We start from the raw sequence: 27,517 nt of genomic DNA, 5'->3' as shown, positions 1-27,517 counted from the left end.
TATCTCTGTAACTATAATAGATAAAAATCTGAAATTTTAACAGGATCCCTTCCTTAATAAGAAAATATTGCGTACCAAGTTTGAACAAAATCAGATGATAATTACAATGGTTTATTTATATTCATAGGGGGGTTATGAATTTGTGTGCTGACTGAATGTTACTTGAGACCTTTCACATGGCTGGTAGCGTCAGCTGTGCTGTGAGACAGATCGAAGAAAAGACATAGCCATCCTGAAGCCACTGTGCTACACGGCTGCGTGCCTTACTGCATCGAATGTTATTTCATAATAACTTGCTATGTTACAGAGTACATTCTGATGCACTGCGCAATGTGGCAGGGGTGTCATATACTTATTTTCATACATGTATTTTCAAAATGCACTGACATAATTTTGCTAGATAAACTTTTGTCTTGAATCTGAATGAGGAATCACATGCTGAACCCAAAGTGTGGCATATTTCCTTCACCCTGTATACAGTTAGACTTAAATATACTGTTAAAGACAGTGGTGCGTGTTTTTCTTCACTGTACTAAAGAACAATATTAAAGAAGTGTTATATGTGAATATCTCTGTTTTCTGATAAAAATAATGCACTCTGGACATACATAATTGTGCAGCAGTTTGTACAGACTGTTATGTTAGAGTGCTATGATTGAGCATTAGGAATAAGTAGATGCAGAACTTGCAACACCATACATGTCTGGTGGCAGGTGTTAGCAGACATTATGTGGATGCTAGCAAGAACTGATGACATTAATGCTTTTGTTGCAGGTTTTGAACCAATGAAAGAACAACACTGCATTTGACCTCATAGCAGCACATTGTAGACATTGTAGAGCAGGTGGTGGAGAGCAGTCTGTGCATCAGGCAGTGCCTGGAGGCAAACTGGGAAATTTCAGGGACCCGTCTGATGTCTAGTCATTGCAGATATTTAACACAGTGTCATATCGTAATGAAGTGAGCAAGCTGACATTGCATAACAGTTCCCATACTACCCAGTGGTGTCTCGTTGTGCATTTAGTATTCTTAGTATGAAGACATTCTCATAGATTGCACAAAATTATTTACTATAATTTTGCTATTTCCTTTCAGCAGACTGAATTTCTGATATTTGTGTTGTTTGACACACATATTCAATCAGTTTCCATATAGTTGCACTAAATAAGATGAAAGACTAAGGTCTTCACAAAGAAACCAAAAGAATTTTCTATTGTAAATTGGGTAACATAACCTTAATATTTTATGAAGTTTGTCAATTTCTTTGATGCCTAGTTTTGTGAATATTTAGTAAATGTAGTTATTAATTTGTGGTTTCTTTCATCTATCAGGGATAGATGCAAATAACTTAAAATTTTTATATCTTCTGCTTGTTAATTTGAATTAGAAGGGAACTATTGCAATTTTGGGTTTATTTTACTATTTCTTGAAGATTTCCAGTAGATTATTGGGACATTTTGTCTTTTTTTTCAAAAATTTTGGAGATTTCATTAATTTTTCAGGATTTTTCTTTTATTTCCAATAATCCTTGTTTCTCATGGTTTTTAGAAAGAATTGGTAGCAGGATATTAAGGCACAGGCATCACAATTGTATCTGAGAGATCAAATCTACCCTTACTCACCCCCATCAATGTTGTAGATGACCTACACTGCAAGCAGGGCACAGTTTAGCACATACCAGTCTTTCTGCAAGATTATTATTTACTAGAGTCTGAGCAAGTCTGCAGGACAGGTACTGAGTGCTTGCACTCCATGTGATCACATTTAAATGTAGTATAGTTCCATGGAAAGAATAATATTAGTAGTGTAATATCATTTCTGTAGTAACTGAGATATTTATGAATATTTACAGCTCTGACTGAGCCACTGTATTGAGTTGGTTACAGGTGAGGGGTCTGCATGGAATCATACAAAAGTGTATAATTGGCAGAGCAGGTTTGGCTTCAAACTTATAAAGGCATATATCATGAACGGGCAACCATAAAGCACTGAACAGCAATAGAAAAAGCTGAAGAGCTTTGTAAATGTGTGATTGTGATTGTGGAATGAGCGTGATTAGGTCAAGTAGGGAGATAGTGCTTATGCATCAACAAGAATAAATTCACTGTCTTTATTTTGAAGTCCAATGCCACATAATCCAGACAGTGTAATAACTTGTGGCGCTGATGAAATTGACACCAACATTGATACATCCATCTTTGAACTAAGCTAAGATTATCTTTGGCCACTTCTGCCATGTCCAGTTCTTTGTGAGCCTTGCTTGTGTTTGGGTGAATAAATGAACTACTGCTAAATGGGGCTTGTTTGGTGTAACTAATCCGAACATCTCCCTCACTGGTGACACCAAGTTGTAACGTCTTCTGTTTTCGCCATTTTACTGTGTCCACGACCTCCATGTCAGTTATTTTTGTGTGTATTACATCGACATAGCATTCGAACAATGACTTAGGCCCAGTGCTTAAAACCGGACACCGGATTTTGTGATCGACATGCATCATGTTGTGGGCAATGTACACCCGCCAGGACTGCAACACGATGCCTCTCACTCGACAATTACGCCGATTTCGCCAGACGTTTTCGATCCTGCAACAATAAGTGAGGTTAGGTGTGTGCATGACTCCGGCTATCAAACGGCTTTGTTCCCACCACATGTGCCCTCCCTCATCGATTGTGCAGTTACCTCTTACGGATCTCCATGCAGTGCGGGACCAATGCCGATTTCTGCAAATGCTTTGTTGGACAACCTACCACTGCCGAGACAACGATATGCCACGCCGCAATCCATGCAGTACCAGGCAGATACCTGCCACATGGCTGGAACTGCTTCAGTCACAGGTCAACCTCCTCAGCATCCAACCACACTCGCGCCTGCCTCGGTTCAGCATCAGCAGATGCCTCCCTACTTCAATACCTTGGCCTGCAACAGGAACAATAACTTGTTATCTGTGCCTGACCTCCACCTCCATACCACTGCTATACCTCAGTGTTTTGTGCCATGACATTCACCTTACCTGCACACCGTTTTGAGTGGAGTGACTATGAACAGTGAATATTCACACATTCCGTCCCATGTTCGACATCATTTCCCACACTGTGCTTCTGGACAGCCCGCACCTCCACAGCCTCCCTGCAACACAGGTGGCCCTGGCTCTGATCATACATCGAGCTTTCCACAGACTAACATGCGTTCTCAAACTTTGAGCTTTTTCACACACGTCGTCCCCGCGCCGGCTCCGGTCGAGCTTCCGCTACCATTCTCGGCACATCTTGGTGCCTCATCCACGTCGGTCTTCCGTGACACATCAATCCGAATACACCCACAACATGTTGATCTTCCACAACCGCAATTGGCACATTACGGTGTCTGATCCGTGTCGGCCTTCTGCGTTGTAACAGATTGCGCTCAACCACAACATGTCACCTTCACGCTGACACCCGAACAGCCATCGTTGCCACATCCCCTGGACGCACACTCTCCTGGAATACTATAGCAACAACAGCTCGTTTCAGGCAGTGCCCCGATGAACTCAACTCAACCTGTTCTCCCAAACATTCTACAACGCTTACAGATGCTGCCGCCGTTTAATCCCGACAGAGCTACAACCTGGTTCAAAATTGCAGACAATGTGTTTGACCATTACAAACTCGATGAGTCATCCAGGTTTCTGTGCCTCATCACCCACCTGCACGACCAGGAGGACTTGATTGCTGACCTGGTCGACGCCCCGGACTCATCTACCCGGTACACTCTAGCCAAAAAGACAGTTCTACGTCGGCTTGCATGCTCAACTGAGGCATTGATTGCAAACCGGCCTACCACCAGATCCCCACGGCACCTGAAGACATCGAGAAGACAGAAATCACCACCCCGATTGGGTTATTCCAGTTTCGATTCATGCCCTTTGGTCTGAGAAACGCAACCCAGACCTGGCAACACTTCATCGACAAAGTGCTATTCGCCCTAAAATTCTGCTTTGCATATCTCGATGACATTCTTGTGTTCAGCTCCTCCAGCGAGGACAACATTCGACATGGGCAAACTGTTATGAACACTCTCGTGGCAGCAGGCATTGAGACCGACCAGGACAAATTGCAGCTACATCACCCCGCTGTCACTTTTCTCGGTTTTCGGGTCTCTGCCGACAGCATTTCACTGCCCCCTGAGAAAGTGCAAACAATACTAAACCTACCCAGACCTTCGTCATTCAAAGAGCTCCAGTGCTTTCTGGGGATGGTTAATTATTATCGCCGACATCTACCTCGGGCTGCGGAGATTCAGGCTGCACTGACGGACACCTTGGCAGGCACCAACACTTCTGGATCTCGGCCCGTTCCATGGACCCCTGCTATGACTGACTCTTTCACTGCCCTCAAAAATCTTCTTGCCGAGGCCTGCACCATTGCACATCCTCATCCCAATGCGCAGCTTTTCATCACCACAGACGCGAGTGATACTGCCATCAGTGCTGTCCTTAGTCAGACAATCGATGGCCAAACTTCGCCTCTGCAGTTCTTCTCGCGCAAGCCCACCAATGCAGGATGGAAATATTCCGCATTTGACAGGGAGTTGCTCACGGTCTACGAAGCGGTCAAGCATTTTAAGACTGACGTTGAGGGACACTCTTTCTATGTTTTAATGGACCAAAAACCCCTGGCTGCGGCCATTACAAACCCGCCAGCTGACCCGCATCCTCGCCGCTTCAGATACGTGGACTTCATATCTCAGTTCACCACCGATGTCAGACACATAAAGGGTGCTGACAATATAGTTGCTGATTTCATTTCACTAGTCGATGCCATCCATTCGCTGTTAGACCTCTCTTAACTGCCTAACCTCCAACCCGCCAACGAGGAAACACAGAACCTGATTTCAGACTCTACCTCTTCATTACACTTCGTCCGCACCACCTTCCCTGGCATTTCTGGTGAGATCTGGTGCGACGACAGTACGGGCATGTTACGCCCCCTCATCCCGACCACGGTCCGACGAGCTGTCTTCAACGCATTGCATAATTTAGCCCACCCTGGCATTCGTGCGTCCGCCTGCCTCATAGCGGAGCGTTTTGTGTGAAGAAATGTCAACAAGGACTGCCAGCAATGGGCACGCTCCTGCGTTGCATGCCAACACTGCAAAATACACAAGCACACTTCACTCCCCCCCCCCCCCCCCCCCCCATCCCCTCAGCGCCTTTGCGATCCCTCCTGGGCGTTTCCAGCATATTCATATTGACATTGTCGGCCCTCTGCCCCCCTCTAACGGCTTTCGTTATGTTCTCTCGTCTATCGACTGAACAACTCGCTGAGTTGAGGCTGTCCCCTCCCCAATATTACAGCAGAAACTGTTGCTCGAGCTTTCGTTGAGTCATTGGTATCGCGTTTCGGATGTCCAGCTATCATCACGACTGACCAGGGCAGACAGTTTGAGTCGGCCTTGTTCAATGAGATTTGTAACATTTGTGGCATCTGGCGCATCCATACCACAGCATATCACCCGCAAAGTAACGGGCTAGTTGAGCACTGGCACCGCACTTTCAAGGTGGCTCTTCGATGCCACGACTCTCTATGGACAGAGTCCCTACCCCCTGTGCTACTCGGCATTCGTGCGATCTATAAGGAAGACCTCAAAGGCACAATAGCCGATTTCGTATATGGCCAGAACATTGTTCTCCCTGGCGAACTTGTAAGCCCTTCCGCTTCTCTCCCTCAGTCTGACTTACCTTCCTTTGTGGACCGCATCAGACGCCACTTCATCGACCTCCATATCCCTCCACCTGCCAGCCACTCCCACCCTAAGGTTCACATCCCGAAATCTCTGGACAATTGCGAGTACATCATGCCCTGAGATGACACTGTCCGTGCTCCCCTCCAACCTCCATATACCGGCCCGTACCGAGTTCTCCGGCGCTCAGCCAACACCTATGACATTCAGATGAAAGATTCAGCTGTTACAGTCTCTCTCAACAGACTTAAGCCTGCTCATGTCGAGCCTTCTTCCACCCCCCTTCAGGCCACGACCACGCCACTCACTGTCGTGGCTCACGATGCTCCTACCACTCCCTCCACGTCGGACTCACACACTCGGTTGAGTGACTTCCGGCTCCAATCGTCAAGCTCTCCTCCGACCTCGCCCTCTACTCTGGTCTCACGCACTCCATCGTGACCACATGCTCTGAGCTCATCTACGATCACGCCCTCGCTGCTGGGTCCTTCGCCGGTCCCTTCGACCTCTCCACCGTCGCCTGCCTCACCCTGTCAAGGTTTCTCACGCCTGCCCCCCCCCCCCCCCATCTTGAATGTGCCCTCACTTGAGGTGTTTGTGCCTGTCCCCCTGGACATAATCTACAACATCTCTATAATACTGCACGATTATACACTGTTTGTCATGTGTTTCTCTTCATCCAGTGCTCATGACACAACCTTCGCCATTCCCTGCCACTTGGTGAAATGTGTTTCCCTCCTGCCCGACGTCGACCTTGACATGCTTCGAGTGTTGGCCACGCCCACCGGAGACATCGTGCCTGTTCACAGCTAATATCTGTAATTCCTATGTGATTTTCATTGTTTTATGCTACCTCTCCACCAGGCTATTGTTTTGTGGGAGATAAGCAGTGGTGTGCATGTGGTCAGTCCCACAGAGGCAGCAAAGAATGTTGAAAAGAGCTGACTCAGATTGTCTGTCTTGGTCAGTCATAATACAGTCTGGTACACTAAAGTACACAATTCATAGTTCGATAAAAGTCCATACAATGGTGTCTACGATGATCGTGGAGGGGGGCCATTTCCACCCACTGACTCATTATATCAGTGTCAGAGAAAATGTAATGAAATACTTCAGACTCAGACAGTGGCCTGACGACATCATTGTGGATGTGTTTGAAACATACTGTTGGGACAGGAAAGTTGTCTATTATAGGTTGAGCATGACACACAATTTTGCTTTGTTGGTGGGCTAAATAGCATTGTGCCCTATGGAAATAGTCACATTTTACATTAGGTCACACATAACAGTCCATAATTGGCCATATTGTTGTCCTTGTGCCACAGTGGCTGAGGTTGTGAAATCTGTCAATTATTTAACATTGAATGTTGAGGGGGATCAATGGCTGTGGTTTCCGCAGAGAGGCATCACAGAGTAATGTGGTGATTTTCAATGGCAAAGTGCATTGTTCGATCTGAAGATTCACATTTTCATCACTGAGTAGTTAAGTGATGGCAGGACCATTTGTTTGTTCTTATGAAATGCATTTGTAGTTGTATTGTAGGGAGATTTCAGAAAGACATGACAAATAGCCACTGAGTGTATTAGCTCTGTGCATGTGTCAGATGCTGGCCATATATTGGCTGATAAGATCCAAGTGATGGAAATGTCAGGGGTTGGTGCCTATGGAGAGATCGTGAATGGCACTCACGAGGACTTCTGATCTGTAAATGTTGTTATATGGTGACCTTTGATGTCTTCATTGAAATAATGCACAGAAGCGTAATGCACAGAAGCTAGCAGTTCATGATCAAATGCTGACCATATTGATTGTGTGGCTAAGAGTTTCTTGGAGAAAAATCAAAGTGGTTGTGGTACACCATTAACATCCTGTTGAAGAACTGCTCCAATTGTGGTGTCACTCACATCTGCTGTGGATGTTGCCATTGTAACAGCCTGAATTAGAAAATTTTTAGTGTACTGAAATACTTGTGGCTTTCCAGGTGTCAACTCAGCTGCCTGTGGAAAGTGTTGATAGTAAAATCTGAGAATCCTGAGGAATCATTGTAGGTCATGGTACTTTTCTGGGTGATGAAGGTCTTGCACCAGTTATTGTTCTTATGCCAGTGGCATTAAGAGTGTGACCAAGCAAGGTGACTTCCATCTGCTAATGTAATTTCACTCATTAATGATAACTCTGCCCTCCTGCAATGCAGTTAGAACTTTGCTAACTGCTGTGAGTGCTCATCTGTGGAATGTGAGAAGATGAGTATGTCATTGAGATTCATAGAGCAGAAGGGGAAGTTGAATAGGAGACTCAATAAATTCCTGCCAAATCTGCACAGCATTTTTAAGCCCATACAGCATAAAGAGATACTTAACCTTCTGGATGTTGTCAGGGTGTGTTGGTATTTGTAGGTAGGCACATTTTCAATTGATCACAATGAAAATTTTAGCACCTGAGAGGGTGTGTATACAGTCCTGTATGTTGGGAATGGAGTAGCTGTCATGCACTGTTCAAGAATTAAGGACCCTGTAATGACCACAGAATCTGGTAGGGCTGTCTTTCTTAGGAACATGCTTGGTTCTGGAGTCCCAGAAACTATGTGAAGGGGAAACAGTTTCTGCTTGAAGGAGTTCATTAACTGCAACTCTGGTATGTTGATCTGCTGCGGCTATCCATTGTGGTTTGTGATGAAGGGGGGGGGGGGGGGGGGGTCCTTGCATGGTTCTATCATTTTGTGTGTGTGTGTGTGTGTGTGTGTGTGAGGGTTGGGAACAATCCTTGAGGTGGCTATTGGTGGCTGGTGGTATATGTGTTAGTGTGGTGTGTGCTGGAGAGGGAGCGGAATGGGGGGAATGTGCCCATGCAGGGGAACTGTGGCTGTGTCCAGCTGTTTGTTGTCTGCTATGTGGAGCTGCTCATGTGGTGCCATGGCAGCTGCAGCAATGCAATGTCAAAACCCATAATTTTCTGTATGGAGTGACTGTGTCTGCATGTTACAAGAAGTATAATATCGATGTGTGTGGAGGGTGTCCTCTGAAAGATTGACACATTCACAGAGAATATCATGGATGATGTGATTGGGGAGGGGAGTATGATGGGCACCGGTTGTGGAGGAATGGAAGGGATGGAGATAGCTTGTCCCAATATGCCTAATATGTAGTGAATGAGCACGAAATGCAAGACATTGGGGAAGAGCCGGCGATATGGCAAAAAGTTGATTCCGATGACTAGTTCTACCTTGTTCAAACAAATTTTGGGCTTGCAGCCGGTTGTCGTTCAATACTTGGCACAATATTTCAACTGGGCACCTGCCAGTCATCTTCAGGTGAGCCGTCACAGACTGGCGAGAACGTCCTCCGTTCCGCAATATATAGCGTACTGTAAGTATTCTGCGCATGCGTCGAAAACTTGATAGTTGAACCACACTGCCCGCCGGCAGCGCCCTCGCTGGTGGAATAGCGGAACTCAGTCGCCCTCTGAGTTGCTGTTTGCTACGGCCATCGACGCACTCTGTCGTCTTCGATTTGAGCAAATCGTGGAGATGATGGGATTCCGTGCACTGTCCAGCTGGTAGCCACTGTCACGGTTTAACAGATTTTCATGTCAGTCATATTTCTACGGATTCTTTAATAATGGAGTCCCAGAAAGACGTTGCTGTGGACAAAATCATTGCTTTCTCATACTCCATTGAATGTCCAGTAGAAATACAATGTTCAGCAATAGCGGACTTGCTTGGCTGCAAAAGGCGGGTGTAACGTTGATGTTCAGTGCAGCGTTCTTTCACGGTGCGTGTGGTTTGACCTATGTAAGCCATACCTCATTGGCACAGTATCTTGTAATTTCCGACCTTTCGTAGTAACAGATTGTCCTTAACTGATCCCACAAGGTCCGCAATCTTCGATGGTGGGCGGAAAACCACTTTTACCTGAAATTTTCGAAGAATTCTTGCTATTTTAAATGAAGTGTTGCCAACGAAAGGAAGAAAAGCTAAAGATTGTTCCGGCATGTTGTCCTCTTTATTCACTTCCTGCTTCTTAGTTTTAACTGTTAGTGCCCTCTTAATCTGCCGGATGGAATACCCATTTTCGCTGAATACTGTCTTTAGATAGACGAGTTCTTGAGGTAAGCTATCTAGATCTGAAACAGTATGAGCTCTATGAACAAGTGTTTTAAGCAAACTCATGGTTAGCGATTGGTGATGGCAACTCGATGCTTGCAGGTACAAATCAGTATGAGTGGGTTTCCGGTAACTGAATGCCCTAGAGAACCATCATTCTTCCTTCGAACCAGGACATCCAAGAAAGGCAAACAACCATCTTTCTCTATTTCCATGGTGAACAGGATATTGCTATGAATGGAGTTGAGGTGATGTAGAAACTCCATTAATTTATCTTCTCCATGAGGCCACACTATGAAAGTGTCATCCACATACCGCCAAAAAACTGTTGGCTTCAGGGCAGCTGATTCAAGCGCTCTCTCTTCAAAATCCTCCATAAAAAGGATTCACATAGTTCTACCTTGTCGATAACCATGAAGGTCCATGGGAACTGTACTGTGTCTGACAGGTGAATGGTGTATGCAGCAATGCTATACACACTAATTTTTGAGTCATTGGAAGCCTGGAGCATAAGGGCAGTTCTAGTCTCAAAAGTCAGAATGGAGGAGTGTGGAAGCAAGTGAATGCCAGTGCCCATGTCACTTGGTAGATATTGGTTTCATGCTTTGTCCAGGATGAAGAGATACCTACAAGAAACAGCTGAGGTCGGCATTTGTGTGTTAGACATTCTCATGGGTTGAAGGCAACTTGGTGAGGCATCTTCAGTTGGAGCACATATTGTGATCCACTTGTGGAGTCTGTGCTCCTGCAAGAGTTCGAACATTTTCATGCACCATCACTGAATCACATATATCAACAGGAAGTAGGACATGGAGCCAGTGTAGGTTGCATGATGCTCATTCTATGTGTACCTTTGGGTGGTAGTGTGCATTGCTGCACAGGCAATCTGCTGTGATTGTGGTCCTTCCTGTCCAGTTGGCTGCTTTTATGCGGTGGTGGTGGTGGTGGTGGTGGTGGTGGTGGTGGTGGTGGTGGTGGTGGTGGTGTGGTGGGGGGGGGGGGAGGGAGGGGGGTTTATCAGCCATAGCCAATTAGTGTCCAGTCAGCTCTGTCTCATTCACAGGAATGCGGTGCCAGAGATGTGACAGTGTACTATCACCCAGTTTGATCTCATACTTGACCTCCTGAAGTTGCTGTTCTGGCATATAGGGTTGTCTCTGCAACAGTACCACCTTGGCCATCTCACATCTATTCTCTGACAAAGACAGCTTGATGGTATGCTAAATTAGTTTGGAGTGGCCTGTCAGGTGACTGATCAGATGCATGTACTTCAATTGGTCATCAAAAATGCTGGTTGTCTCAAAAATGCACTACATGATTGTGAACCACAAACTCAGATTCTTAGCATTGGAAAGAGGTAGTATGAGCTGTGTGTTTCCTGAACATGTCTACTTATTAGGAGAGGTTACATGTGATACCTCTAGAAATGTTGGTCTCTTCGAGAAAAGTCGGCATGTAGCCTGTAGTTTTCAATCGCGATGCGACTTCTGTGTCGCCTCATTAATGTGAGGGTTACCATATATAGGCAGTGTAGCATAGGATAGATGTTACTGGAATCCCAGGAGAGGTTCCATACAGTGACGATAGCCATGTTACTGTCTTGGAGAGTAGTCAGCATGTACCCTCTATGTTTCAATCGAAATGCAATTTCTGTGGCACATTGTCAATACGAGGGTGCAAGGCTTACAGTAAATGGATGGTGGTGCATCGAATACAAGCTACTAGACTCCCAGGAGAGGTTCCATGCGGTAACCACAGTCATGCCAGTGTCATAGATGAACACAAGCAGAATGACCCTGACAATTTCCTTGACGCTTATGCAATAGTCCAAAACATGCCTAATGGTGAGACAACTACTGAGGATGGTATTAGTCTCTAGGAGAGTCATTGGCGTTGAACCTATACTTTTCTATTGACATGCAATGTCCTTGTCGCATCGTCAATTTGAGGGTATGAGGTTTACTGTAAATGGGCAGTGGTGCAGCGGATACAAGCTGCTGGACCACAAGAAAAGCATCCATGTGGTGACCATAACTGCGTTAGTCTCCAGGAGCGAAATCGGCATGGAGCCTGTAGTTTTCAATCGTGATGAGGCTAATGCAAATACGGTCACTGCATGGAACCTCTCCTGCGAATCCTGTAGCTTGTATCTGATGTATCGCTGCCCACTTAGTGAATCCTCACTCCATCACACTGACGACACCACACAGAAATAGCATCACAATTGAAAACTTCAGGCTCCACGCCGACTTGTCTCCAAGAGTCTAACAAGGCTCTGGTCAACATGGAATCTCTCTTGGGAGACCAGAAGCTTGTATCAAATTTGGCTCTGCCCACTTAGTGTAACTCATGAACCCTCGAATTCACAATGCATCAGAGGACCTGAATCGGGATTAAAAACTAAAGGCTCCATGCCGACTTCTCTCCAAGAGACTAACGCAGCTATGGTCACTGCATGGAACCTCTCCTGCGAATCCTGTAGTTTGTATCCGATGCACCATTGCTCATTTACTGTAACCCTTGCACCATCACATTTACGATGCAACACAGAAGTTGTATTGCGATTGAGAAATACAGACTACATGCCAACTTCTCTCCAAGAGACTAATGCAGCTACTGTCACCACATGGAACCTCTCCTGGGAGTCCAGTAGTTAGTATCCGATGCACCACTGCCCTTTTACAGTAACCTTCACCCATTCACATTCAAGATGCAGCACAGAAATAGCACTGTAATTAAAAAATTTTGACTCCAAGCTGACCTATCTCCAACAGACTATCGTGGCTATGGTCACCGCATAGTACCACTCCTCTGAATCCAGTAGCTTGTATCCGATGCACCACTGCCTGTTTACTGTAACCCTTGCACCCTCACATTGACGTTGTGATACAGAAGTTGCATCACGACTGAAAACTACAGGCTCCTGTTGGAATGTTCGTACATTTATATTGATATATGGAATACAATGAAGAGTGATATATCTTTATAGCACAACCGTTTTGTTCCTAGCGTGTATACTCACTCACTGTAAAAAGATGGATGTGTGTAGTTGTACCATGATTTGTACTTAACCTTTGTTCTGAATAGATATTATCAACATGGTAGCAGTTCATGGTTGTAAACCACAACAAAGTGTGTCCCTCAAAATAATAGTGATCGGTTGTAAATTGAATGGAAGACTGTTATTTGAAAAAGTGTGATTTGTGAAACTGAACATGGCTGATATTAAGATACCGGTATTTGATGGAGAAGACTACGGGAACTGGAAAAGAAGAATGGAAATGTACCTGAAAATGAAGAAATGCTATACAGTGGCTTCAAGAGTGAAAACAAGCACAGACAAAGCGGGCACGTGGGAAGAAGAAAATCTGATTGCAATGAATTACATATACGGAGCAATTTCGAACAAGCAACTAGAATTCGTGAGTGATAAGGAAACTGCATTTGAAATAATGAAAAAGTTTGATGATTTATACTGCAAAGAATCAACAGCACTGCAAATCGTGTGCAGAAACAAGTTGGACAAACTGTGGTTAAAAGACTATAGTGATATGGCAACATTCTTCAGTGTCTTTGAATAATCAGTCAATGAATTGAAATTAGCCGGTGCAAAAGTGACAGAAAAGGAGAAGCTAAATTATATGTTGAGAACACTGCCAGAAACCTTGAGCTATATTGGGGACTTGATCGATGTTTTGAAAGAAGAAGATCAGACAGTGGAATATGTTAAAAGTAAACTTCAGATGATTGATCTACAAGAAAAGGATGGAATTGAATGTGTAAAATCCAATGCATTTCATGCTGAAAAGAAAACTAGTATGAGCTACCAAGAGCAATTGTGTTACGGATGTGGCAAACCAGGTCATATAAGGAGGGAGTGTCGCCATTCAGGAACAAGCAGAGAGTCAAGGACACGTAGTGGACATTGTGGTGTCACCGCTAGACACCACACTTACTAGGTGGTAACTTAAATCGGCCGCGGTCCTGTAGTACATGTCGGACCCGCGTGTCGCCACTGTGGGATCGCAAACCTAGCGCCACCACAAGGCAGGTCTCGAGAGACTGAGGAGACCTCAGCCCCAGTTGTACGGACAACATAGCTAGCGATTGGACGTGCTAAGCCTTGCTCTCATTTGCCGAGAGATAGACAGTAGAATAGCCCTCTGCTAAGTTAACTGGCGACCACCTAGCAAGGCGCCATTTGTATCAGTGCCTATAGCTTACTAATATTCAAGAGAGATGTATTCCAAGGACTAATTAAAAGTTAAGTAACAAGCATCTACGTACTTTTCTTCTTATTCATTTATAAGTCTCATGTTCCAGACTTCACGCCCGTCTGCGTTAGCATTGCGTGCCCTATCGGCTACAGCATTGTGTCTAGGCTGTATGGTCTAGACACAACAGACATCACCGAGGAGGTGGTTGCAGCAGTTGGCGACATGGGCAGAGTGATCACTCCAGCAGTAACAACTGGTCATTTGGTCAGAGTAAACATCATGTTACAAGAGGAAGTCGTCATCCTGGATGCTGAGGATGTCACCAGAACGGAGTCAGCATGAGCAGCTTTGTAACAGAGGTACAACCTACAGTGACATGTAACGACCTTGAGCCAGGTAACAATGTACAGAATGATTGGTTACTGGATAGTGGTTGTACAGATAATGTTGATAATAATGAGAGTTATTTTTCTGAGTGTGCAACCTTATGAGAGCCTGTAAATGTTAAAATTGCGGATGGAATAGTCTTGCAGGCTACAAAAATAGGAAACATAATTAGTTATTTTCCAGTTTATGATGATATGGTTTGTAACAGTTCTGTCACTAAATGTAACTGGGTTTTCTCTTTTGATGTTAGTCAATTGTCAGGATGAGCATTCTAAAGCATTATGTCAGGGTGAAGATACTAAATAAATTAATTTTTCTCTCTTAACAACATGTGGGCAGGGTGGGTTCTTCCTTGGCTCGGGTATGGGGTAGAATGAAACAGCATTTTACATAAGATAACTTTAGTTGAAGATTTGTACAACTGTTTCCTTACTCGATGTTCTGGCTCGGAGAGCGGCAGCTGTGTCGTTTGCAGAGCCTTCTGCTGTGGCAGCGGCGGCGTCTGATTACGCATGGCAGTGTGTATCTCGTGTCGCTGTCTCGCCCAGTTGACTGGAGACGCACAGCGCGAGGTGGCCCATGTAATTATTGTGAGTGAAGTCGTGCATCGGATGGTGATACCTTGGATGTGGCGTCCCAGTGTTTCTCTTCTCTAAGCGGCCGCGTGTGTTGTGCATCGGCCAGCGGAGCGGCGCGGTGGGGGAAGCCCAGTGTCCCGGACTCGAACAATGGACTCCCGCTTGCCAGTATTCGGCTGTCAGATCTTCATCTCAGCTCACAGGTGACTGCTGATGTGAGGCCGTCTCCTTCCCGTCCTCACGAGTCACCCGGGTACATAACAATCAGACTTCAAATACCTTTTAACTTCTGTCTGAAGCCGAGGCTGCTGCTTGCTATTCCATTACAGCAGTTGACTTGGTGTGTCTGTGTATGATGTACTCTCTTCTTGCTTGATGGTCTTCAGCACCGAAACTGACTGAAAACTACTGCTACTCTTCTCTTCTTTCTTCGTCTGTCGGGCCCACTGCGTCTCGCGTATTTATTCACTTCAATTTACTGGAGGTGAACGACTTCACGGTTATTGCCTCTTCTGTCACATTGAAAAGCTTCTCGAAGAATCTTCTTAACGTCGGTCATTGGCTCTTGGAATGTAGGCGAGGGCCTTTGATCACATGTGACGACTGAGAAACACGTGAGCCGGTCATTGCCTCTTCTGTCACATTGAAAAGCTTCTCGAAGAATCTTCTTAACGTCGGTCATTGGCTCTTGGAATGTAGGCGAGGGCCTTTGCTCACATGTGACAACTGAGAAACACGTGAGCTGGTCAGGCGATGCCCTGACGGCTGAATCGACAGTGTCCGCTTATGTGGAACCCGCTGACTTCACGGTCATTGTCTCTTCTGCTCTGCTGTTCTGCCCGCTGTTTGCCAGTATGTAACTCTCTAAACTAAACCAAGTTTTTCATGTATATTCTAATTTCTACTTCACTTTGATTTCACTAATTTATTTACTTAAGTACCACTCAACATTCCTCCACCCTTCGGAGAAATTCACCCTCGAATTTACCACTCAACATTCCTCCACTCTTCACATGGCAAAAGCACTAACACAAGCAATGAAAACTCTCGACTTAGAAGATTACACACGCTTCACATTAAGTATGTTGACAATACTTTATCACTTTAGAAAAGCACTGTACGCTCATGAATCACATAGTTCACACATAAATGGTTATAGTAAGTGTAACAAATTTTGATGACAATGAATAAACAAAAATAGATTTTTCACTTAGAACATTACATAGCAACACCTGTTTAATCTACCCTATATTAATGCAAGAATATCTATTCTACAGTATTGTTTATTGTAACATGAGACTGTTTAATAAGGACTGAAGTACATAAACAAAATTAATACCCTAATTCTCAAAAGTAACCACTGAAGTACACCAATTAAGAGTGTGGTATCCAGGTAACAGGGATTTGATGAAGTGGTGTATTATTATTTGGCTTATTTTTTCGTCTTAGATAAAAGAAAACTGTACAAAGCAGAAACACCAACACAAAGGTTCCAGATATACCCGTTTCTAGCATTATAATTTTAGTTTTGTGTTCACCTTTTAATTTTAAGACATGTCGCATCATAACATTGGCATCAATTTTGCCTTGCTGTGAGTTTATTAACGTATATAATGACTTCAGAAGGGAACTGTCAAGGGAGTCATTGAGGTAGGAAATGCTTGCATGGCGTTTTCTGGCCAATAAATTAGAGGGAAGGATGAATTAACAATAGTTGTACCAGTGGTTGTTCGCTCCTGAGATGGAACATAACGTGCCATTAAGTATTAGCCCGCTTCCATGAAGTTCAAAATGTTGTAATGTTGTAGCTACACCGTTCTCATAACATTGTGCAAAAATATCAGTTGGATTACTGACTGCATATAACCAGTGATTTTCTACTTGCTCGAAAAAACATGATGTGGAAGTTAATATATCATGTGGGCAATTGGTGGCGTCAGATTGTTCAAAAAATAATTGAGATTCACAACTATTGGTATGTAATTCGATTGCGCGAATTGGACATATAATAACTTGTTCGGATATGCAACTTTTTAATTCCGAAGTTGTCATTACCATGCTCGTATTGGTTGTTTGGGAGATTAAAAATACTTGGTGTGTTCGGAACTGTACAAATTTATTTATTTTGCGCCATTTTACCGGAAATGAGTGTACCCTGTAACTGTCATATATACCCATTTTATCTGTAACCGGGAGAGATATATGAACTTGTATTCTTACATTATCTGTGTCCACTAGTACTGTAGCTAAGTGGTAATACTGTGGTAAATGTTTCTTATCTGCAGGAAATATTAACTTTAGTGAATCTGGCAACTGGTTTTCAATTTTAACTAATAATGAGATGAATGTAACCAGCAAGAGTAACGTGGGTGACAAATGTCCCTGTACTGCATAGTGGATGGCTTCCTTTAATTCCTCCACCGTTAGCCGTGCATCTATCACTTGATCAGTGAGTAGCCTAAGCAATCTTCCTACTGCAAGTTTCTTATCCACAATATCGAGCCTTGTTTGTATGACTTTTAGGTCTTTATTCAGCGTAGCAGTAGTAGCTAGAAGATAATCATTTAATTCTTGGGTGAGATTCCTGATGACCTTGGTATTAGTAAAAACTGTTTGCTCCAATCCATTTAATCTTGTCGTGTGCCATTCTATAGTGCCTTTATTTAATTCCGCGGTACTCTCTATGTTCTGTAATGAATTATTTAACTGATTAATATCTTCGTTATCCGCTGTACCGAAAATGGTCTTTAGTAGAATGAGATTTTCACTCTGCAGCGGAGTGTGCGCTGATATGAAACTTCCTGGCAGATTAAAACTGTGTGCCCGACCGAGACTCGAACTCGGGACCTTTGCCTTTCATGGGCAAGTGCTCTACCATCTGAGCTACCGAAGCATGACTCACGCCTGGTACTCACAGCTTTACTTCTGCCAGTATCTTGTCTCCTACCTTCCAAACTTTACAGAAGCTCTCCTGCGAACCTTGCAGAACTAGCACTCCTGAAAGAAAGGATATAGCGGAGACATGGTTTGGCCACAGCCTGGGGGATGTTTCCAGAATGAGATTTTCACTCTGCAGTGGAGTGTGTGCTGATATGAAACTTCCTGGCAGATTAAAACTGTGTGCCCGACCGAGACTCGAACTCAGGACCTTTGCCTTTCGCGGGCAAGTGCTCTACCGCTATATCCTTCCTTTCAGGAGTGCTAGTTCTGCAAGGTTTGCAGGAGAGCTTCTGTAAAGTTTGGAAGGTAGGAGACGAGATACTGGCAGAAGTAAAGCTGTGAGTACCGGGCGTGAGTCGTGCTTTGGTAGCTCAGATGGTAGAGCACTTGCCCGCAAAAGGCAAAGGTCCCGAGTTCGAGTCTCGGTCGGGCACACAGTTTTAATCTGCCAGGAAGTTTCATGGTCTTTAGTAGTTTACCTCCTACGTCCACCCATCCACGTTGAGCTCGTTTAACGGTCTGCGGAAGTATATCTTGTAACTGACACAACTGTCCTCTCAACTGTTCGTATGAGTAGTGTAATGTTTTAAATTCACTGGATATTTCTTCAAAAATCTCTGGTGAACTTGCCCTTTCATGTAGCGTATCAAATTCTAATTCAAGGTTCTTAAGTTCATTACGTAAGGCCCATAAATTATACTCTAATGAAATAGTCCACTTGTGATTGGTCAGAATTACAGTACCTTGTTTTACAAAAATTACACCACTCATCAACTGGTTGATCTGTAGTCCGTTGTTCATATTAGTCAATAATGCAATTATGATGAGCAGTACAGTCACAATGTAGTTGTCCATTATGCTAGAGGCGTTACCTGGAAATGCAAACAACATGGTTATGGACCTACCAACCTAGTAAAAACAAAAAAAAAAAAGAAGGCATACAGTGTTAACTACAAAATCAACATGTTTCTACGTTCACCTTTTTTTTCTTATAAAATAAACCATTATCATTTATTAATTATTTACATTTTTATACTATCCACAGTCTACTATGATTCAACTAGGACATTCGTACCCTTGGTCAAAGATTGTATGGTGCCATGTCTGTATGTTGTGCTGGCGTGGCCACTCTTTTTCCTTTTCAGGTACTTCCTCCACCCTTCGGAAAAACAGACACTATTGTTGAAAGAATTACATCTGGATCACCCTTAAAAGGTTTCAAATGACTTGCATGGACAATGGTAGTTCGGGTGGGCAGTTGCAGTTTAACGTTGACTGGTGACGTGATCTCAATAATTTGATAAGGACCTCTGAAGTTTGTTACAAATTTCTTCGTTTTTCCTTTCGCAATGTATGGGGTTGACAGCATCACCCACTGACCGATTTTGTAATTTGGATATTTAGCTTGGGCATTGCCTAATCTTTCCTGTCGTTCCAAAGCCTTTGTATTAGATTTTTGAACCTTTTTCCATACATCCTTCATCATTCGACTGAAATCTCTTACTGTTTCTCCGACTTTTCCGTTTTTCTGCCTGATTACATCAAAAGGGGACGGCATTTTTCTCCCATAGACCACTTCATAAGGTGACATGCCAGTTGCTTCGTTCGTTTTGGCGTTGTATACCGACACGATTATTGGTAAATACGTATCCCAATTAGAATGTTGTTCGTTAATATAATAACTAAGCATCTTGCTAATTGTCTGATGAACTCTTTCTGTGCGTCTGTTGCACTGGGGGTGTAACGGAGTTGTGCGTAATTTACATATTTTTAGTAAGTGGCAAAGCTGTTTCATTAATTCAGACATAAAATTAGATCCCTGATAATAGCTTCAGGTACGCCAAATTTAAGTATCCAGTTGTTAACTAAAGCTTAGGCAACTGTATTTGCTTGCTGATCTGGGAGACTCACCATAGCTAGATAGCGTGAAAAGTGATCTATAATTGTAAGAACATCCTTATTACCAGCAGGTGTTTTACGAAATGGCCCGTAGAGATCCACTCCACAGATTTGAAATGGACATGAAGCCTCAGGGAGCCTCTGTAAGGGTATTTTTAAACGAGAAAGTTCAGCTCGTTGTGCGCACGCAATGCAATTACGAACGTACTGCGCAACATCCTGTTTTCTGGTTTGCCACCAAAATCATTCTGCTATGCATCTTTCGGTTGTCCGCTGTCCACCATGTCCTGCAAGGATATGATCGTGGGCCTCTGCCATTATTTCTTGCCTAAGGTGTTGGGGAACAACAATTCGTGGTCCAATTTTTGTTTTACGGCATAATACACCATCTTCATAGCAAAATTGTTTTTGAGTTCCGTGTGTTTTGCATTCTGTATCCTCATCTTGTGCCTTTCTCCAGTCCTCAGTATCTTGGCCTGTTGCTTCCAAAAGTGCTATTTTCCGACTTAGGCAATCTGCATTCATGTGTTTTTTGCCTGGTTTATGGATAACTTCGAAATCCATTTCGGAAAGACATAGGGCCCAACGGATGAGACGACTAGATGGATCATTTAATCCAAGCAACCATTTTAAAGCTGCATGTTCTGTAATAACCTTGAATTTCCTACCATACAACTAGCATTTAAAGTATTTGATGCCATAAATAACACTTAACAGTTCTTTGTCCGTTGTGGAATAATTTCTTTCTGCCATTGTTAGTTGTCTCGAAGCGTAGGCTATGGGGTGTTCCACGCCATTAATATTCTGACTCAAAACAACTCCTACTGAATGACCACTTGCGTCACAGGATAAAATAAATTCTTTATTATAATCTGGGTAGGCTAATACTGGACTGTGTGTTAACTTATCTTTAAGGGTTTGAAATGCAGATTCACAATCTTCAGACCAATGAAATTTTGCACCCTTTTTCAATAATTGGGTTAAGGGTCGGGCAATTTCAGCAAAATTTTGAACATATTTTCGGTAATATGATGCGAGACCAATGAAACTTTTTACTTCCTTAATGCGTTGTGGTGTTGGGAAGTCCTTAACTGACGAAATTAATCGAGGATCTGTTTTAATTCCATTTTCACTAACGACATGCCCTAGGTATGTAATCTCTGTCAATGCAAAACTACATTTTTCCATATTTAATGCTAATTTAGCTTTTCTAAGTCTCTGAAAAACATTACGCAGATGCACAGCATGTTCTTTAATGTCGTTGGAGAATACAATAATATCATCTAGATATACACAACATTGCTGAGTTTTGAGTCCTCGCAATACTCCATCGAGTAGTCTTTGAAAAGTTGCTGGTGCATTTTTCAAACCGAAAGGCATTCTTTTAAATTACCAGTGGCCTCCAGGGGTAGAAAATGCTGTTTTATGCCTATCTTCAGGTGCAACTTCCAATTGATGATATCCACTACGTAAATCTATTGTTGAAAAGTATTTACTGTTACCCAAACTGTCAATGATATCTGTAATGTTTGGAAGAGGATAAACATCTGAAATGGTTTGTTTGTTAAGGTGTCTGTAGTCACAACAAAATCTATATCGTTTCGTACCGTCGGGAGACTTCTTTGGAATAATTACAATATTTGAATTATAAGGCGAATCGGAAGATTCTATAATTCCATCTTTTAGATGCTGTTCTAAAAATTCATCCAGTACTGATGCGGAACTCTATAAGGCTTCCTATAAACTGAGGGGCTATTTCCTGTTGGGATCCTATGCTGTGTGATATCTGTTGCTGGCAGTGGACCTTCTGCATTAAATAAATCTTGGAACTCAACTAAAACTGCTTCTATTGTGTCTCTATCATTTCCTTTCAAATGCTCAATCTTCTGGCGTAATGCGGTTTTATAGGCGTCTGGTTTCTGACCATCATTAATATCTGACTAAATGAAATCTTCTTCTTCAAAAGTACTGACTGTAGCTACTAATATTCCCTTATGCAACTCTTTGTCCTCCAGTCCGAAATTGTCAATATGTACCGGTACTTTTCTTTTCCCCTCAACGTCTTGAACCCGTACAACACTTCTACGTACAAAACAATGTGATACATCTAATTCCTCATTTTCCTCTAGTGGCTCTATTACACATATTGAATCTGTAGGTACCTCGGGGTCAACAGTCATCCAGAAAAGTTTTCCTGAGCCAAATGGTATCTTATCCCGCGAATCAACCTTCAAGGATGTTGCACGCAGTGTAGTTGATTTCGCCTTCCGGTTGGGGAAATCTTGCGGCAGCGTGCCCTTTGCAGCGGTGTCACCTAGCTGAAACACTGTTCCACTAAGTTCTACAATTTGCTGTCTGAGGTCGATTTTAGCGTGATGTTTATTCAGGAAATCCAGTCTTAGGATCGCGTCGTACCCGTCAGTTACCTTTGTTACCACTTCTACATCTTCTTGAAATTTTACACCATGAATATAGAAAATCAATGATGTACATCCTAATGACTTCACTGTACCTCCTCCTACCCCACTCAATCTATACCTTGGAGGATCATATTTCTTTTCTCCAATGTATTCATTACTCACTATTGATATGTTTGTGCCTGTATCCACCAGTATCCTTGCCTCTTTATCCTGTATGGTAGCAGATAACCAGAATTCCGCCTTCACGTTCGCCTTAATGGCATGAAATTTTATTGGGAATGCCTGGCGGCGGCTCCGACATACCCGTTTTAGTTTAACTGATTTCTATTTCCAAAAACTTTCTTAGACCTGCATTCCTTGAATGTGTGACCTATTCTTTGACAATTAGTGCATTGAGGTTGTCTGCAGTTTTTTGCTATATGTCCCTGTCGATCGCACCTAAAACATCGTACTCCTGCTGAAAATACATTTCGCTTCTCCTTGTATACGGTGGCAATGTCTATTTCTTCGAAAGCCGTTGCCACGGATACAGCTTCCGCTAAATTAATAGGGAACTCTGCCCTGACACGACAGGACGTTTCAGGTGGTAACCCACATAAAAATGTATCCAGAGCTCTATCTTCTGCCTCTTGTAAAATAACTTTATTTGCTTCATCACTAGTTGTCAACTGATAGGTGTTAATATTAACTTTTGTACTCCTATCAACAAAGCTTTCTAACAACTCGTTTTGCCTCTGAGTGATAGTGTTTAATTTTTCCCTATAAAATCTACAGCTGTTCTGTTTTTGAAAACGTTTAAGTAATCCTTTCTTCAATTCCTCACATGTTGGAGCATTCGGTAATTCTTCATGGTATAATACGTGTGCTTTAGCCTCTCCTAGCAATCTTAACTTTGTCATTTGTAAGAGCTGTTCATCTGACCATGATCCTAACTTTGCAGCTGCTACTAAATCATCAAAAAAGGCTGTTATGTCTTTGTCAGGTTTACCTGCTGCTGAGAAATCTAGGGTGGGAGGGATTGAACTGGTTTGCCTAACCTCACTCAACTGTTTAAATAATGTATTATTATCATTTTTAAGCTGTGCTATCTGATAAACTAAGCTCTGAATAGCTTCCTCAGTAGAAACCACTTGTGGTGCTGACTCTGACTTCGTACAATTTTGTGTCATCATTTTACAAACTATTAGTTACACAATCTTACTACACTGAATGAAAAAGATGTTTAAATATTTTCGACAAACTCTTAAAATTATGAGACAGAATAAACTTATAAATAAAGAAAATATTATGACTGCTATTCAAACCTCTATTTTTTTCACACACTAAACAAACTAACTGTGGACCTTTAGTGACTGTCATTCACACCTCTTATTGAGCCAAGGGTTTTTTCTCTGACACAAATGTAACAGTTCTATCAATAAATGTAACTGGGTTTTCTCTTTTGATGCTAGTCAATTGTCAGGATGAGCATTCTAAAGCATTATGTCAGGGTGAAAATACTAAATAAATTAATTTTTCCCTCTTAACAACATGTGGGCAGGGTGGGTTCTTCCTTGGTACGGGTATGAGGTAGAATGAAAAAGCATTTTACATAAGATAACTTTAGTTGAAGATTTGTACAACTGTTTCCTTACTCAATGTTCTGGCTCGGAGAGCGGCAGCTGTGTCATTTGCGAAGCCTACTGCTACGGCAGCGGTGGCGTCTAATTACGCGTGGTTGTGTGTATCTTGTGTCGCCGTCTCACCCAGATGACTGGAGACGCGCAGCGTGAGGTGGCCCATGTAATTATTGCGAGCGAAGTCGTGCATCGGATGGTGATACCTTGGATGTGGCATCCCAGTGTTTCTCTTCTCTAAGTGGCCGCGTGTGTTGTGCGTCGGCCAGCGGAGCAACGCGGCGGGGGAAGGCCAGTGTCCCGGACTCGAACAACGGACTCCCGCTTGCCAGTATTCGGCTGTCAGATCTTCATCTCAGCTCACAGGTGACTGCTGATGTGAGGCCGTCTCCTTCCCGTCCTCACGAGTCACCCGGGTATGTAACAATCAGACTTCAAATACCTTTTAACTTCTGTCTTCTGGCGCCGAGTCTGCTGCTTGCCATTCCATTACAGCAGTTGACTTGGTGTGTCTGTGTATGATGTAGTCTCTTCTTGCATGATGGTCTTCAGCACCGAAACTGACTGAAAACTACTGCTACTCTTCTCTTCTTTCTTCGTCTGTCGGGCCCACTGCGTCTCGCGTATTTATTCACTTCAATTTACTGGAGGTGAACGACTTCATGGTCATTGCCTCTTCTGTCACATTGAAAAACTTCTCAAAGAATCTTCTTAATGTCGGTCATTGGCTCTTGGAATGTAGGCGAGGGCCTTTGCTCACATGTGACAACTGAGAAACACATGAGCCGGTCGGGCGATGCCCTGACAGCTGAATCAACAGCATCCGCTTATGTGGAACTTGCTGACTTCACGGTCATTGTGTCTTCTGCTCTGCTGTTCTGCCTGCTGTTTGCCAGTATGTAACTCTCTAAACTAAACCAAGTTTTTCATTTATATTCTAATTTCTACTTCACTTTGATTTCACTAATTTATTTACTTAAGTACCGCTCAACAGGTTGAAATCGAAATGAAAAATGTGTTTTATGTCAGAGGCATGGACAGAAATTTGATTAGCTATGCTAAAGTAACAGAAAAACATAAAGTTGTATCTGTGGGCAATACTTCAAAGATTTTCATTAAATACAATAACTTACTTGTGATTGCTTAGAAAGAAGATAGGCTGTATAAAGTGACAAGTAAAATCTACAAGGAGGAGATAAATGTAAACACTGTCAGTAGTGGGGATAGTATGTCAGTTAAAGAGAAATGGCATTGTATACTTGGACATGTAAATTTTAACGATTTGAATACATTCTGTAAACAACAATTAGCTTATGGATTGCCAACAAATTTAGAATCAGAATTTATGAAGTGTAAAGTCTGTATTGAAAATAAAATGCACAATTTACCTTTTGAAAACAAAAGAAGCAAAGGAAAACAAACATTGGCAATTATTCATATTGATTTAAATGGGCCTCACTCAACTTATGGTTTGCATGGGGAAAGATATTTTCTCACTTTCATTGATGATTATAGTAAAGCAGCTAGAGTCTATTCTACTAAATCTAAAAGTCATGACTGTTTTGTGGAATATGTAAATGAAATTGAAAATTTAACTGGTAAAACTATTAAGAAATGGAGATGTGACAATGGGAAAGAATATTTAAATTCAGATGTGTATCGGGTTATAAGACAGAAAGGAATCATATTAAATGCATGCCCTCCCTATGTACATGAATTAAATGGTACAGCTGAAAGATATAACAGGTCAATTATGGATATGTCAGGATGTCTGATATCTGAAGCGAGAGTAGATATGCGATTTTGGCTAGAAGTGGTACATGGAGCTGCATACCTTAAGAACCGAACTTTAGCTAATACTATTGAAAAGAAAACTCCTTATGAGATATTATTTGAGTATAAACCTGATGTTAAACATTTAAAGTTATATGGAAGTAGGGGTTTTGTACATGTACCAGAACAGTTGAGGAAGTCACAGTGGGACCGTAAAGCAGACTTGGGAATTTTAATAGGGTACAGTGAAGTTGGTTACAGAGTATTGATTAATAACAAAGTTATCATTGCCAGACATGTTTCTATTGTGGAAGAGGATGTCAGGTGTATTGATATTAAGGCATCCAGTTCAAGGAATGAACATTTTAGTGTTTCTGAATGCAAAAGCATAAACAATGAATCAGTAAATGAGCATATGGAAGAAAGAGGTGTCGAGTGTTGTCCAAGTAAGCAAAAACAAAACCAGGAACAAGAGTTGAGGTCAACTAGGGAACATAGAATGCCTGATAGATTAAAGGATTACATCTTGAGTAACTTCATTTGTGTAAACTTTTGTTGTGCTGATAGTCCAGAAAATTTTGAGGAGGCAATGAATAGTAATGAGTCAGAAATGTGGAAGGAAGCAATGGATAAAGAAATTGAAAGTTTAAATAAAAATAAAACTTGGAAACTAGTAACTAAACCAATAAATGTAAATGCTTTTGATGTAAAGTAGGTTTTTACAAGGAAATCAGATAACACTTGTAAGGCAAGATTAGTTGTATGGGGCTTCCAACAAAAGGAATTTGTTGATGATGTTTATTCACCAGTTGCTATGATGCAAACATTGAAAATGTTGTTGTCATTCTGTTGTCAAAAGGTCTTAATTGTAGAACTAATTGATGTACAAACTGCATTTCTTAATGGAAAAATTTTGTCATAAATTTGTGTTAAGCAACCCCCTGGATACATGGATGGAACAGATAGGGTTTGCAACTTATTTAAGGCACTTTCTGGCTTGAGGGAAAGCCCTAGAGCATGGTATGATTGTCTGTATGAGTTTTTAAAAGGTCAAGGCTTTCAGGGAAGTAACTATGACTATTGCCTGTATGTACTGAGGACTACAATTTGTGTTGTCTATATAATGGTGTTTGTTGATGATCTGCTAATTTGTTGTAAAAGTAAAGAGAGAATACAAGAAATCAAATGTCTGTTATCCAAGCGATTTGAGATGAGAGACTTAGGTGAAGTAAAGAATTAACTTGGGATAGATATTAATTATAATTATGCAGAAAATGTAATGACTCTGAGTCAGGGTAGCTATATTGAATCTCTAGCTAAGAAATATCAGATTGAACATGCAAAATTGTACAGTACACCAATGGAAGAAAATTTGAAACTAGATGTAGCACATGATGGAAGTACAGAAACTTGATAGGTTCTCTACTGTATTAGTTTTGGAACACAGCCAGATATAAGTTACAGTGTGAATTATTTGAGTAGATTTCAAAGCTGTTACAATGATACTCACTTTAAGTATGCTGTGAAAGTACTGAAATATTGGTATCAAACAATAGATTTGAAGCTAACGTATAGAAAGACTGAAGATACGGATTTGTTAGATTATTTTGTAGATGCAGATTGGGCAGGTGATTCTGTGGATTGTGAGTCCACATCAGGCTATGTAATTTAGAAATGTAATATTTTGGAAATTCAGGAAACAAAGAAGTGTTACAAAATCTTCTACTTTCTCTGAGTATGTAGCATTGTGAGAAGCTGTCACTGAGATTAAGTTATTTCTAGATATTTTGAATATTTTTGATGTAAAGTCTGACAAGCCCATTAAAGTTTATGAAGACAACTCAGGGGCAGTCAATATTGCTAGA

Source organism: Schistocerca nitens, chromosome 3 (genome assembly GCF_023898315.1).
Source record: "Schistocerca nitens isolate TAMUIC-IGC-003100 chromosome 3, iqSchNite1.1, whole genome shotgun sequence".
Lineage (NCBI taxonomy): Eukaryota > Metazoa > Arthropoda > Insecta > Orthoptera > Acrididae > Schistocerca > Schistocerca nitens.
Note: the sequence above shows the minus strand (reverse complement) of the source record.